The sequence below is a fragment of the Uranotaenia lowii genome, chromosome 2 (genome assembly GCF_029784155.1).
Source record: "Uranotaenia lowii strain MFRU-FL chromosome 2, ASM2978415v1, whole genome shotgun sequence".
NCBI lineage: Eukaryota > Metazoa > Arthropoda > Insecta > Diptera > Culicidae > Uranotaenia > Uranotaenia lowii.
The window spans coordinates 121,886,203-121,900,732 of record NC_073692.1 but is presented as its reverse complement, the minus strand read 5'-3'; the positions used below and the strand labels follow the sequence as shown (position 1 = coordinate 121,900,732).

Genomic DNA, 14,530 nt, shown 5'->3' with positions numbered 1-14,530 from the left:
CATATTTCCGCCTTTGGGCTGGGTTTATGTTTCATCTTTTCTACCTAACTCAGGATAATTTTTTTTTCTAAAAAAATCTATTCAGAATGGTTGTTACTGTCAGACCCAACCGCCAACAATTTTTTTACATCGAAAAACACATGGACCAACGCTTTATGAAGCCAATAAAATGATATTTTTTCGAAAAAAGGCCATTTTACATTTTTCTCACGTTTTTATTATATTAGCTGTAGCCTTCTTTTGATAGAGAATGGAGGTGAATCTTTCATGTTCCTAAGCCCCTGTGGTTATGCAATTGTTTTTCAATTGACAAGAATTTTTCCGCCCTTACTTCTTTCCGAACTATCAAGTGAATATCATCCAAACTCAAATATTAGAAAAAAAAGAGCATTAAAAATTACAATCGAGCGCAACAACAATGGTTAAAATCGGTCATTATTTGACGAAAAGGCATGCATTTCACATAGAGTGTCCTGGTCGGACAATTAGTCGCCTCATTAAAACAGTGATGAATATCACCCTTAAAAAAGTTAGCCAATTTTTGAAGCTTAATAACTTTTTTATCTTAACTTTAATTGGAATGCAACCTTCTGATGAAATATTTCTTATAGTTTAGGCTTCAAGAAAACCCTTTTTTGAAAGCAATCTGTCGAAGGAGACAAAAGTTATTGACGAAAAACTGGTTTTTTCATGTTCCTCTCGAACAAAATGTCTCAAAATCCCATACAAACTTCAGGCTCGTTGAGCGACCCCTTCCCGTAGTCCGATCTGCCCCAAATTTGGCATGAGATCTTGTACTAGGCCCAGGATCAATTTCAGCCTGCAGCGTATAACTTTTTCAAAAGTCGGGTCATTTGGGGCAGTCTAATACCCAAGCATATTTTCATGCCATATTTGGTTTTTTCCGCTAGTGACGTTATGCAAAATCATCATTCCTATCTCCCCAGGAGGAATCTTTAATAATCATAAAATCATTTATAGTATGCAAATACCTGCAATGCCAAATTTAATTAGATTTGCTTGATTAGTTCTCAAATTATGCCATAAAATGTATGTGAGTCCCCCTTTTTTCCCCACTGGAAAAAGAGGGGTACCAAATCGTAGAAGAAACATTGCTCGTGCCCAAATAAACTTCCATACCTAATTTGTTCCTATCTGTTGGTTTAGTTCTCAATTTAGGCCAAAAATGTATGGGAACCCCTTCTTATTTCACCAGTGGAAGGAGAGAGTGTCAAGAAACCATCGTAAAAACATTCCTCGCACCCAAAATCACTTCCATTCCTAACTTTCTTCCATTTGCATGATCGATGATCGATTCTAGAACCTGCAAATTGCATCGGTGGATAACCTTTCGAACATAACAAAAATATTCTAATATGCATATCATATGGTCATAGTTTTGTCTTGGTTTTTTTACAAGGAAATGGAATTTTTCATGAAATATCAATAAGTCACTCGAACGCAACCTATTTGCAAATAATAATTTGCGAGGTATTATGGGCCAAATAGTGTGATGTGGACTAAATACTTACATTTTTGTGATTTTATACACATTCTAGTTTTTAAATTCTATTCTTCCTGTCTGTTAAGTTTTCTTATCCCAAATCAAGAGTTTACGAAAATATTCTATCAATGTTAATTAGTTTATCAGCCTTATCGGTGAAAAGTGAAATCTTTTTTTTGTAAAAACATTTCAAGATTATGAAATTTTCAGAGGGATAGAAAGCACGGTCTCATACAAAAAAGTCAAGAAGAACGGCGCATAATGTTTGTTTATCGATTCGTAAAACGTTATTCAAAAATTTTAATCTATTTCTTATTAACACTGACACTTAAGTATTTTCTTAAACTTGAAGGTTATGTAACAGATTTTTATTCTACTGCTTGAACCACTTTGCCTTGCAACACTTGTAGGCGTTTAACAAATGTTTCGAACGAAGAAAAAGCGTTAATAAACCTTCTGATGATTTAAAACGAAGTTAAATAGCAATTTTGTAGATGGTTTCGAAAATAAAATAAGACTTGAGAAACTTTTAAAAACATTAACTTGAATTCAATTTTTTTATATTTTCGGGTCTACTTTTACAAAACTCTCAGAGTTAATAAAATTTTATATTTACTAAATATTAACAACTGTGATTTCTCATCATTCTCATAGAACCATAACTATCATAAACCATATTTTTAATATTTTTTTTTTAAATTCTACTCAGTTCAAATGTTTAGCTATTGATTTATATCCAATTTTCTAAATTAAAAATGAAAAAAAAAGTGGAGTGCAAGCATTTAATTTGCATCAATTTCAATCTTCTCTTTACAAATTTATTGAACTAGTCTTAAGCAATCAGTTAAAAACATCAAAACGAGTTTAGATCCTATCAAATAAACAATCTGTTGATTTGTCTCAATCCGACTTTTTAAAAATTTATTCCCATAAAATATTTGAAGATTTCATAACTGAATTTAAATATCTACTTTTTCTTATGCTCTATTCTAATTTTAGAAATTCGGATTATTCTATTCTCTTCCTCTGTTTTTTCAAAATGTTTTTATTAGTTCAGAAATGCATATTATCACTACAAGTTATTATTATTTCACATCAGATTATTTAAGATTACGGGTTAGATTACGTGCTCTGAAAAAGATATGAATGAAATAATTCTTTTTTATTGTTATTGGTTTGGTATGTATTGTGGTATAAATGATTAGCGCTAGATGACTCACTCTGAAAACTTTTCACATTGTCGATAGGATTCTGAAACTCTAACATTGATAATAAGATATTCTCAAAATAACTTCTAATCCTGTTTGATGTTAAATTTTTCGACAATTTCATAGAGTTTAGACAAACAAAAAAAGAATTTGGGAGATGAGGATACTTGATCTTTGGGGATACTTGAATCCTTCGCTATATCTCGAAACCGGAATGTCTTACTAATATCAAATTTTCTAGAAAACAATGCCAAATAGAACAAGACACAATGCTGTTATCTAACTAATTTTAAAAATTCTATTTTTCTAGATATTGAACTTAATTTGAAAAATTCAACAGAATGTGATTTGAAAATCTTTTTCTATCACTGCAAAACGTTTCCCACATGAAAAATTATAATTGAAAATATTTATTCCAATTTGCAAATCGTTAGAGTATAATATGAACTTCAAAATGCCATATTTTCAAAGCAATACCGAATAAACTTTCATTTTATATTATTTAAAGTTTTTCAAAAGGTATGTAATGGGTTTATTTGATCCCAAGAGTCCGAAAAGATGTATTTCTCTTTTGAATGGATCGTGGTCATTGGTTATCACAAAATTACAAATATCTGTCCAATAACTAATGTTTATTCAGTAATTATCTGTTAAATAGGACTTAAAATACTGTATTTATCTAAAAACTTGAAAATTGCGCCTTAAAGTATGCAATGACTCTAGGGTAGAAGACAAACTTTAAGAATTCTCTTTGGACTCATGGACCTTTTATCTTCAGATTTTGCTAGATTTTTGCCTATGCTAAGGGCACCCTTAATTAAGGATCAAGTCTCCTTCATTAAAGGATCAAGTCTCCTTAAACTTAAAAAATGTTACATTTTTTTTCGTCTCACGAAAATGCTTCTAGTTCATTTACGGGTTTATGTATCGTTCTAAACTTTGGAGCGCACAAACTTGAAATTACACACTGTCAGAAAATGCAAAAGACGGCTAGTTGCTATTTTTTTTTCAAAAATATATGATGAAAATAAGAAAAGAGAATCAAGAATCCTCATTTTCCTCATTTAGTTTTTATGTTTTAATCTTTTTTGTTTTTTTTAATTTTAAACTTTTTTCGTGTCTGTTTTAGAATAACTTTTTACCTGAACTCTGACTTTGGTTTTACAAATTTCGTAAAAGGGGGAAGCAAAACATGTGTCATGGCTTATGGAATTTGCCTGTGCTTCAATTACTGAGAAAATTTGTTCGGTTTAGTAGCTATGGCTATCTCAACGAAATGAAATTTCCATTCAGCTGATAAACTTAAAAAAGCAGCATTTTAGTCATGGGAAATTTCCACAATGTCGCCCGAGAGACGGTTTGCAATTAACCAGAAAATCATTCCGGTCCCGTTTATCATTTTTTTCCTCCTTATTCCGAAACAATTCTGCTCGTTATTTTTGTCATGTCTTCGTAAGCTGAGAAATGCATGAAAAGCCTCTTCATCCACGAAAACTGCTTTTCACGGCATTCAATGAGAGTTTGTTGGAAACCGTTTCTTGGTGGCAAACATGATAGAAAACAAGCCTTCAAGTCACTCACATAAATCCTTATTTTTAGAGTTTCCGCCCCCATTAAATGCCCCCCATCATCCGCGTGAAATAATGGTGGCTTGCAAAAAGTTTCTCACATAACTTAATCCAAACTTAATTCCAAAGACTGATCAAATGTAACAGTTCAGATTGTCACAATCGAGAGCCATATCGTATATATTTTGTTTTGTTTTGACGGTTGTTATGTGAAGTGGATCAGTTTTGCCCAATTTTCTGGTTTTGCTCTCGTTCACTCGCCCGGCCGTTTGCAATTTGGTATATCTTTGTTCGTTTCATCTACGGCTCCAATAGTTTTCGTTTCATAAGCGAAGTTTTAAGGATCATTCGTATTTTGTGGGATTCTTTTTGCTTTATTTCGCGTAAAATACTAGCAGAAAGTTTGAAACAAGGAAACATCATTTGGATTCAATTTGGAAGACACCTTTCACTCAACATTTTTGTCGAACTTAGTTGCATATTTGCATTTACGCGTATATGCAGAAAAGCACGTAAACCCCTAAAACACAACCAAAAAAAAAAAGTGCATGTTAAATTTTGGCATAATGCACCAAACTTCCTGCTTGCGTTTTCTGTTAAAGGCGAGCAAAAATCGATAAACGATGCAAAAAGTCATTCGCTGGCAACATTTAGGAATAGTTATATCTACATTGTTGTATGTTTAATAGCAGGAGAAAAGTGAGGAGTTGAAGATTAATTTTGATGTAAGCACCTTCAATTTATTGTTCAAATCAAAGCACAAGTATTTTTCCGCTTGTATGTTTTATGGATTTTTCTTTTCATTACAATTTACAAGTATCATCTACTCGCCAATAATTTACATACATATTTTCAAAATAACACGTTAAAATGATGGTTCGATTTTAGATCGGACCACATTAAGCATAGGGCCAGCAAACCACGTGCCATGGATTTTCCCGCCTTGTTAGGTGAGTGATCTACTGATGTATGCAGGTATTTGAAACACCTTCAATTGCCGGTTTCCTCTCAATTGAGCCACCCTCTGGCGCCGAATTCAAAACGAAGTGAACAAAAAAAAAAAACAAATAATAATCACCAGCCGAATGAAAGGCACCTAATAATAGCCAGTGCTGCAATTACAATCAACTGAAATCGTTTAGGTTCCGAGATGGAGAGAGATTTTCTCAGAGAATCGATTACGAATGGTTTGGTCGTTAATAAAGCGCGGCCGCTGCCTGATGACGATGATTGTTTAGTGGTTTTTTGAAAGTACTGTTGGTTTACATTTTTTTCTTTTATACATTTTACATTATCTACCCCTTTAAAGTTGTTTATCTTCTCAATGGACCTCGGCTGATGGTACCTATTTTCCTTCGCCCGTTTGTTGTTAACATGGTTTCGCTTCGAGATGCAGAAGCTTGAATAAATTGCCAATATCGGGTATTTATGTGTACTTACAGTTAGATATAAAAATAAGTGATATAAGTAGGGGTGTCTGTAACAAAATTATAGATTGGAAGGAAATTTCAAAATTATTGATAATTGTGGTTGATTACTTTTAACAGAGGATAATTCAACATGTTTTTCACTTCTCATTTCTTGTAAGCTATCGATCGGATTATTATTCATTCCTAGTGTCGAAAATGTTTATATGTTATAAAAATTTTGGGTTTAAGAAAACAGATTTTTTTTTTAATATTTTGGAAGCTTCTTTACAAACTTGATTTTGTAAACAGCCAGAGACTGTGAGTTCAAATCCTAAAGGGCCGTATTTTCTACGATACAACTTTAAAATTAATGTAACCTCAATTGAAATTTTCCTAGCTGTTAAAAAAATACCTCGTCATCATCTCAAAGAAAACCTGCATACTTCTTTTTCAAAAATTGTTCAGAGGTCAAATGAACGGAACCTGGGATTGGCTACACATTCACAATGCACAAAACTGATGCTCTCTCTTTGAACATCAATAACGGCGCCGGCCACGTCCTAGTAGTCAATGGATAGGTTAGAAAAAATTAGAAAGGGATGAAAGAACAACTTTGTGCTTAAGGACCGAGGTCACCTCTGCATCCTAGCAAAAAAAAAAATTGGTTGGGATTGTGGGGAAAGGAAATAATTAGGAAACACTTTTGACTAGTGTTCAGCAGTGGTTATCAGCAATTTTTCTCCTGAAATATATATTTTTTAGCGAAAAAACAAACAACAATTTTGAATGGAGATTATGAAACACATTCGAAGTCAATCGTTTAAACTTGATTTCCATCTTTATCTGTATCAACAATAGTTGCTGCTCACATAATTTAAAGTTCGAAACGATATTCGATCTGATGTTCTAAATCATATTTATGTTGGAATTCAAAAAGGTATGAAAAATGTAAAGAATCAAATATTTTGGAGAAAAATTCAAAAATAGATTGAAAAAAAAGTGAATTGAACCATTGGAGAAATCTTATCCAAATAGAACGTTCTACCTTTTTTTAAAATGACGTTCTTGTACATCAATCATAATACAAAAATTGTGTGCACAACATACAGCTTCATGCAAACAAACGCCTAAATGTATGCAAACAAATTTTGGTAACTTCTAAAGCTTTTTTTGTTAATGACCTTGTACACAAGCTTTTAGATCGATGAAACATTTAATGGTGTGCTATGTTTATTTAAATTCCCAGCATGTCGATAAATAGGGAAAAAAAGAAAAATAAGAACATACGTAGCATCTCACATTATATACTTATATACAATATACTTAAATCATTGCAAATTTATAAAAAAAAAATAATCAAAGAAATAGAATACTTATCCTGATGATCCTTTGAATGGTCCTCTTCTTCGTGTTGATAGCTCCGGGTCTGTCCGGAGGGCGTAGAGCTAGCCCTTTCGGATCAGTCACTTCAAACCTATTTCAATTTCCGAAATTCCAACACTCAATCTCACTTCCATCGTCAAAACGCGTGTGTAGCCTTCCTCGTTGACAGTCGATCCCCTGTTTCTCTCATTTCTTTAAATCTTGATTACTTCCCAAATTTCATAAAATTCTAGAAAATTTTCGGGAGCCGCTGTCTAACACGTCTTCAAGCGAACGATGCTTACTTAGATCCTCAGAAAAAGATCTTCAAGTCACAAAGTGCAAAAACACAAAAAAACAAATTTTGAAATTTTTTTAAGATAACAGGGATCAAGTATCCCCATTCTCCCCTATATGTACTTTTAAAATAATACGTATAGTATCCTTACTTTAGAGTGGTCGTTTTCAACAAGAAACTAGCGTATGGTAAAACATCTTCTACAGAAGACCCATTTACAGGCAAAGTAAATGAACTCAAGGATAGCCATGCTGTAGATATTTTCTGGTTCTACAGTTCAACTTCAAAATTGAGATCATTAAAGTTATATTTATTTGCTATTCTTAAGGATTCCTCTGAAATAATTTTTATCTAGAAATAGGTATCGGGCATCCCTAGTTATCGGAAACACAAACACCTGTCGTTAAATCGACCGTAGCTTAGAAGACACCAACTAGCTATCCAAATATCTATAGGGCTCTTCTCTCACCATGCCGATACAAAAGCTAAAATACCTAAAAACGAAGATAAACACCCACGCCAGACATCCATCCTTCCACCTAAATAGTAGGTAGCTACATGGCATGGAGGAATATGATTTAGATACTCGGCAGCCAACAACACACGGGTGCATTGGTCAGCATAATTTTGCAGCCCTCCTCCCTCGATCGGATTCATCGCGCCTCGGCGTGGTTAATCATTTCCAATTTCGCAAGCCCAACGTCCACACATCCGAGGGCCATTCTGTGACCAGCTGGCTTTCCACCGGTCCGGTCCGGACGTGAATTTTTCCTCGTTTTCGTACGTACCGAACGAAGTCCGAATTATTAGTTTTTCGCGCGGCGCAGCCCCAAAAGTACCACTGAATCGGTCATTGTTTGTTGTTGAAGCGTTTTGTGTTTTCGCGTATAGTTTTTTGCTTTTTAAAATTATACGGAAATACTCCGGAATCGGCGACCGTTTAATCACCGCCCAAGTAGCCTGAAGTCGGTAGAGGTCGTTAGCGCGCGGAATTAAGCGATCGAAAGTTTACTGTTTGGTATTGTTTGGACGCCTTTGGCCTGAGAACTTTGTGCCCCATCGAGCGTATCTTCGTGTGACCCGGACTCTAACTAACTAGAAGACGATCGCCGCGAGACGGCTGAATCGTTCGCAAATCTGCGACATCTCGGCAGTTGTTGGAAAAGTCTTGCCGAAGCATGTGCTACCGTCAGCAGCCTCCGTGGCCTCGGGAAGCTTCCCAGCCGGGCTGTCCGTGCCATTAGTGCCAAGTGCGTAGAGACGACGGAATTTCAACATTTTTTTTATACAACCGATAAGTGCACTATTTCCGTTAAGTGGCAATACTCCGTTGATTTGAGTTGAGTGATATATACACGTTTACCAATCAAACGACTAGCAAACGAAATAAACTGAAACACAAAATCGATTTTATCCTTTTCGAGGCGGGGTGCTAACACATATTATTGAGCACACTTGGCCACTATTTGTGATCGTTGAGTCTAAAGCAGTGAAGAAGAAAACATTCCAATCGATTGGAACCTGTCAGAAGCTAATCAAGATACACACAAAAAAATATCAAACGCGTTGGTGGCAAATCGAGCGGCAGAGGTTGGCGCAATAAAGAGTGAATTACAGTCTAATCCAAAACCACAAACTAACCACTTGCTCCATACAATCATCTAATTCCACTCATTTAACCCAATAGACACTTTTCGGGAAGGTGTTTGCATTAGTTATACATATGGAAAGGAAACCACATTTGCAAAAGTGATAGTAACAAGTGCAATCAGTGAAAGTTAAAAAACGCAAACCCTTTCTAAAAGCCAACAAAAAAAATAAACAGAACAAACCTCTCCCACTTTCGAACGCAAAACATAGGAACAGTTTAAACAACCGAACTTCCTATTCGCAGTCGAAAGTCCTTTGCTGTCCCAACGTATTTACAACATCTTCGTTACTCGTACGACTTCTGCTTCCGGAAGTTTTTCTGTAACTGAGTAATTCAGCTCTGCGCACAGCACGCGTATTGATTGACCAACCGCTTGAGGACCCAGTAGGACCAGCACTTAGAGGGGTTCGAGGGTTTTTCCATCAAGAAGTTTTTGGTCTGAGGACTATGGAGAAAATCGATCATAATGAAGGTAGGTAGCTAGTTGCTTAGGCAAATAAATTAAGAAAAGGTGCTACGAGTGCTCCTTTTTTGGACTTATAGAGCCTACTTTAGTCCTAAAATGCCGAAAATTGTAACTAATTCATTTTGCTTGCAAAGGATAACAAGATACTCCTATGAACACAATGGACTCTTATTCTTCCTGAATCCTACCACTCCTTATTTTCGCCATGAAAAGTCTTTCTGATATAACTTTCTACGTTTTTTAGAATGTACCGCCTAGTGGTAAAGCAGACAGCTCAAATAGTGGGGCGCGTTTAGAGAAATTAGACTGAATTAGAACAAATCACGTTTTTTTACTTTCCATACCAAAAAATACCAAAGAAATTACATTCGCTGTGAAGAATATGAACCAGACTACCTATTTTTCCTAAAATAAATGAAAATCAATGGAAAACTCGAAGAATTTGTAAAGGGTCCGAAAATACTTTGATGTTCCATTTTTAGACCTGAAATAACCAAAACTTTGTTTCAATACCAACACAAAAAAGTTTCAGCTATGGTTCTGCTGATAGAGCTGAAGGAGATTGAAAGTGTTTGAGATATTTATAACAGAAATTTAAGTATTTTTAATTGTTAAAATGCTGTAATACCTTTTTCTGATAATATTTGATTCAAAATTCCATTTTAAATGATTTCGTTGGTTTATTTTCGAAAAATCATACTTGGTATAGTAATTTTAGTTATAGGTCCAATGAAAGGTACCAATTCAGTACCAAAATACTTTTCAAAGATGGAAATTTTGATCATACATATCTTTGTAAATCCATCAATAACGGCGAAACCTATGTTGAAAATTCTCATTGAAACTTGCAGATAAGATTATGAACTGTTAATAAATTTCCTGAAAGATATAAATCTAGCGTCCATTTAGAAAAAAAACTTGATTATTTAAAAACCCACTGCTTAAAGTCTCTAAGTAGGGCAACTGACCCTACCTATTTAAATGCAGGCACCTACATACCTAATCGAGTTGCTGTTAAAAAAAATCTTAAAGAGTCTGTTGACCAAAGCAGCCCCGAGAAAAATTTAAATTTAAACATAATTTTAATCATACTGCTTCAAGTCCTAGAAAACTATTTTTAAGAAATGAAAATTAGAATTAAAATGTTCAATATAACAAGTAAGGGGACCATACTTCACTCTAATTTAAGTTAAGCGACCCCCTAGGGCAGTGGTCGGCAACCTTTTGAGCTAGAAGAGCCAAAAACTTCAAATTTTCAAAATTTCAGACTTCGAAAGAGCCACATTAAAGATTTATTGTTTTTGTTTTTAGTGAAAACAAAAATCCAAATATATGAATGGTCAATGAACATTAGATCTACGAAAATATCTTTAAACTCATAAGATTTTTTTCTAACTCTTGGATTTTTCTTTTAAATCGATTTCTGATTATCATTAAGTACATGGATTCTTAATGATACCATGGTTTGATTTTATATCAATTTTATAGAAAGTAAAAAAAAAAAAAATCTATGTAAAACTTAAATGAATTCTTTGCATGATGTGAAGTGTAAGATTTGAACTTATTTAAATATGCAGAATATTTATATTTTTTTCTTCTAAGAAAAACTTTTAAAATAATGCAAAGGGAACTGAATTTACCCATATTTAGCTAATACTTTCTAAAAGTGGAGGAAAAATAAACTTACATTTAATTTGAAAATTTTAATTTTCAAAAATTATGCTCCTGACAACTGGTAGAATTTTAAAAATTCATGGCATCAAGCGAACGTGTTTTCAGAATTTGATGCATCTGAAAAATTCAAAAATCTTATTTTATGTCACATGAGCTTCTTCAGTATTGTGAAATTGAAAAAAGAGATATACAATACATTGTAAAAAATGTGGTTCGACCAGTATAAATCTGTGATAATGAGGTTGAAGCTGGCAAAATCAGGTCATGGATATTTTTAAAGTTTCAAAACAAAATTTAATAAAATTAAATCAACGGTGATTAAATCTTAATCAAAAATGAAAAAAATGTCCGTTACAGAAACTTCGTTCAAAATTCATGAGAATATTGGCTCGAGACATCACACATGAAATTTTGAATGTGTTCAGAGGCTCAAAGGTTTACTTTTTTTTAAATAGATACATATTATTGAAATATAAAAAAAAAACTGCTTCGTAAGGTGTGCTGTGCTGTGTAAAGGTCAGTTTAGTTATTGATTAAAAGTATTTAGCCCATGATAAAGTTTTCAAATAGATTTTTTTCAGAATTAAAATTTGCATTTATTTTCAATGCTGATTCAAGTTTAAACAGCTGTCAAACTTTAAAATGTAATTCCTAATTCTTAGTATAAGAGTTTGGTTTTTATCTAGGTATCCAGGCCGGACAAATCCGGACTTTTGGTTTCTAAATGTTTAACTGTAGAAAAAGAAAAGCTAAGAAAAGCTGAAAAATAAACACATGAAAAATGATTTTTACCAAGGAACATCATCGGCGTTCAAATCTTATCTCACAATTTAAAACAATGTATGCAAATTTATTTCGCTAAAACAAGTTGAAAACTCGAAATTTGATAAAAATTGTGAATAACCCCGAAAAAACCAGGCCCTTTCCCTCGATGTTCGGGAAATCGGACCGGACCTGGCATTCCCATTTTTTTCTTTGAAAATCTGGGAAAGTCCGAGAAACACCGGGCAGTCTCAAATGCTAATGAGGCACCTTTATTCAGATACATAAAAATTATCGTTTTCAATTCATATAAATAAGATAGAATTGAGGAGATTGTTTCCAAAACTTTTGTGCTGTTACGCGACAAAGATGTAAATATTTTACGAAATGGTTGATTAATTTTTAAACGGTTTTGGAAATCTCAACTGATAAATTTTCATTAAGGGCAAAAAATTGATTGCGAGTGCTCAAAAATAAAAAAAAATGATAAGGGTTACGTTGTTTCATAACAATATAGAGGCTGTCTAAGATCTTTCATTTTGTAAACGGAAAAAACTTTGTTTTTCCCGTTAGCAACTGACTGATTCAAAAATATACACATGTTTTGAAAATAAATAATTAGATTTCAGTGTTTGTTGGTTTAAAACAACAGTCATTGCTGATGCTTAAGAAAAAAGTAAAAAGCTAAAATTATAAAACTGGACTGCAAAATAATCTATTTTGTAATTTTGTCCTTTCCGCTTGTTTCTACACTGCCGTTCCAAGCAAAATTGTCCCATGTGGAAAAATGTGCAAATAAAAGAAACGCGATTAACATTCAGCTATATTTTCTATATTTTTCTCCATCTAAAAAAATCATCGCCGTTTCGTATAGTATACAGTTCAAGTTTATCATTTTACAATGTTTCCTGCAAACAAAAATTACTTTTCCTACAACAAATAGAAAATTTGAGCGAACCATTTTTTTCTATCATTTTTAAAGCCAGCATAGTTTCTTTTTTTCCCAAACAATCCAGTTGAGCCGTAATTTATGAAATACGTCCCTCTTTGTTTGTAAAACATGTGTTGTTAAACGAGCTTGTAAGTAATGCCTACCGAAAAGTGTTGGTGAATTTGCTCTTTGCAAATTATACTAAAGGCTCCTCGCTCCTCCTCCAACCACTATTTTAGTATTATTTAAAATAAATAACCTAATACTCAATAGTTAAAAAGTGGTTAAAATTCCTTCGAAGAAAAAAAATTGATAAATTAAATTTTTTCTAGTGTGTTTCTTGCGTAGAAACATCAACATAGAGACAACCAGCTCGATGAAAATTTCGTGTAAGTTCAGAACAGAGAATACTCGTTGGTGTTTTTATTCGAAAGTTTACACTTACAAGTTTACACAGACTGTTTCCAACTAAAAAGTGAAAATGACCCAAAAGACACATGGGACAGTTTTACTTGGAACGGCAGTATAGTGGGTGGCAATTTAAGATTCTCTTCTAAACCTATGTAAATATGTGTGCCAGGTCAAAAGACTCAATAATTGCTTTAGAACGATTTTAAAAATATTTTTTCCACAAATATATACATATATATGTAATATTAGCGCAGTGAACTAAAGAGCCGCAGCTTTACATCAAAAGAGCCGCATGCGGCTCGCGAGCTGCAGGTTGCCGACCTATGCCCTAGGGTAAGCATTGCAGAATTTTTCCCGCATTCTTTTTGGCTGAACAAACTTGCACTTATTTTTACAATACCTGGCAATTTTTCAACAAAAATTCCGGACAAACTAAAGCAGAATTCAGTGATAGTTCGAAAAGAAAAATCTATAATAAAGTGACTAAAACCACCTTAAATTTTAATTTTTTTTTTATCGAAACAAGTCAGCAGCGTAAAAATCATTTTTAAAACTCCTTAAAAAAACAAATCGGATAAAACAAGAACAGAAAAATTGAGCCTAATTTAGAACCTAGTTTGCTTTATAAGTCCCCTTTGCCTTAAAAAACCCCGGGCATGTTCGAATAAATCCGAGGAATCTGGAATGCATACCCTACAATAAATTAATACATCACTTTCTCTTATGTATTAAAAAAAATATTTCAGGAGTTTCCAGTGAATCAAGCATTATGTTCTGAAAAGAAAGTTTTTTCTCCTCAATTAAAAAAGTACAGAAATTATCAGTTTTTTAAAGAAAATTTGCAGACATTTTATAAAGTGAAAAAAGTTAAGAGAAACATTTTAAGTTGTATGTTTTCTACACCCTTTTGAATTAAAAAAAAAAGAAATGAAAAAAGAAGTTACTGTAGTTGACTAGATAGGATCAATTGGCAAAATTGAGTTCCGTTATTGAATTTTTATTCCAATTTTTATCTAACCTTAGCGTAGCTTGATTGACTACTTTTATTCCAATTTTAATCTGAGATTTGAAATTCTAATTAAAACATATCCAACTGATTTAAACCAAATTTCGTACTTTTGAATCTGATGTTTTTTTTTTAAATTATCTTCTTCAAAATGAAATACCCTGAATTTCGCATATCATTTTAAAATGATCCTTCTCAATTTTTTATTATCACCAAAACGCTCTCACAGTTAAATTGCTCTAAACATGAGTTTTTCTACATTTTTAATCTCATTTTATTT

At 33.2% G+C, this 14,530-nt stretch overlaps 1 protein-coding gene across 3 annotated transcripts in view; it reads left to right on the top strand.

Moving 5' to 3' along the window:
- LOC129745321 (protein quick-to-court-like) overlaps positions 1-14,530 on the top strand; it is an 80,286-nt gene that overhangs the window by 51,601 nt on the left and 14,155 nt on the right. The gene's annotated exons all lie outside the window — the stretch shown is intronic.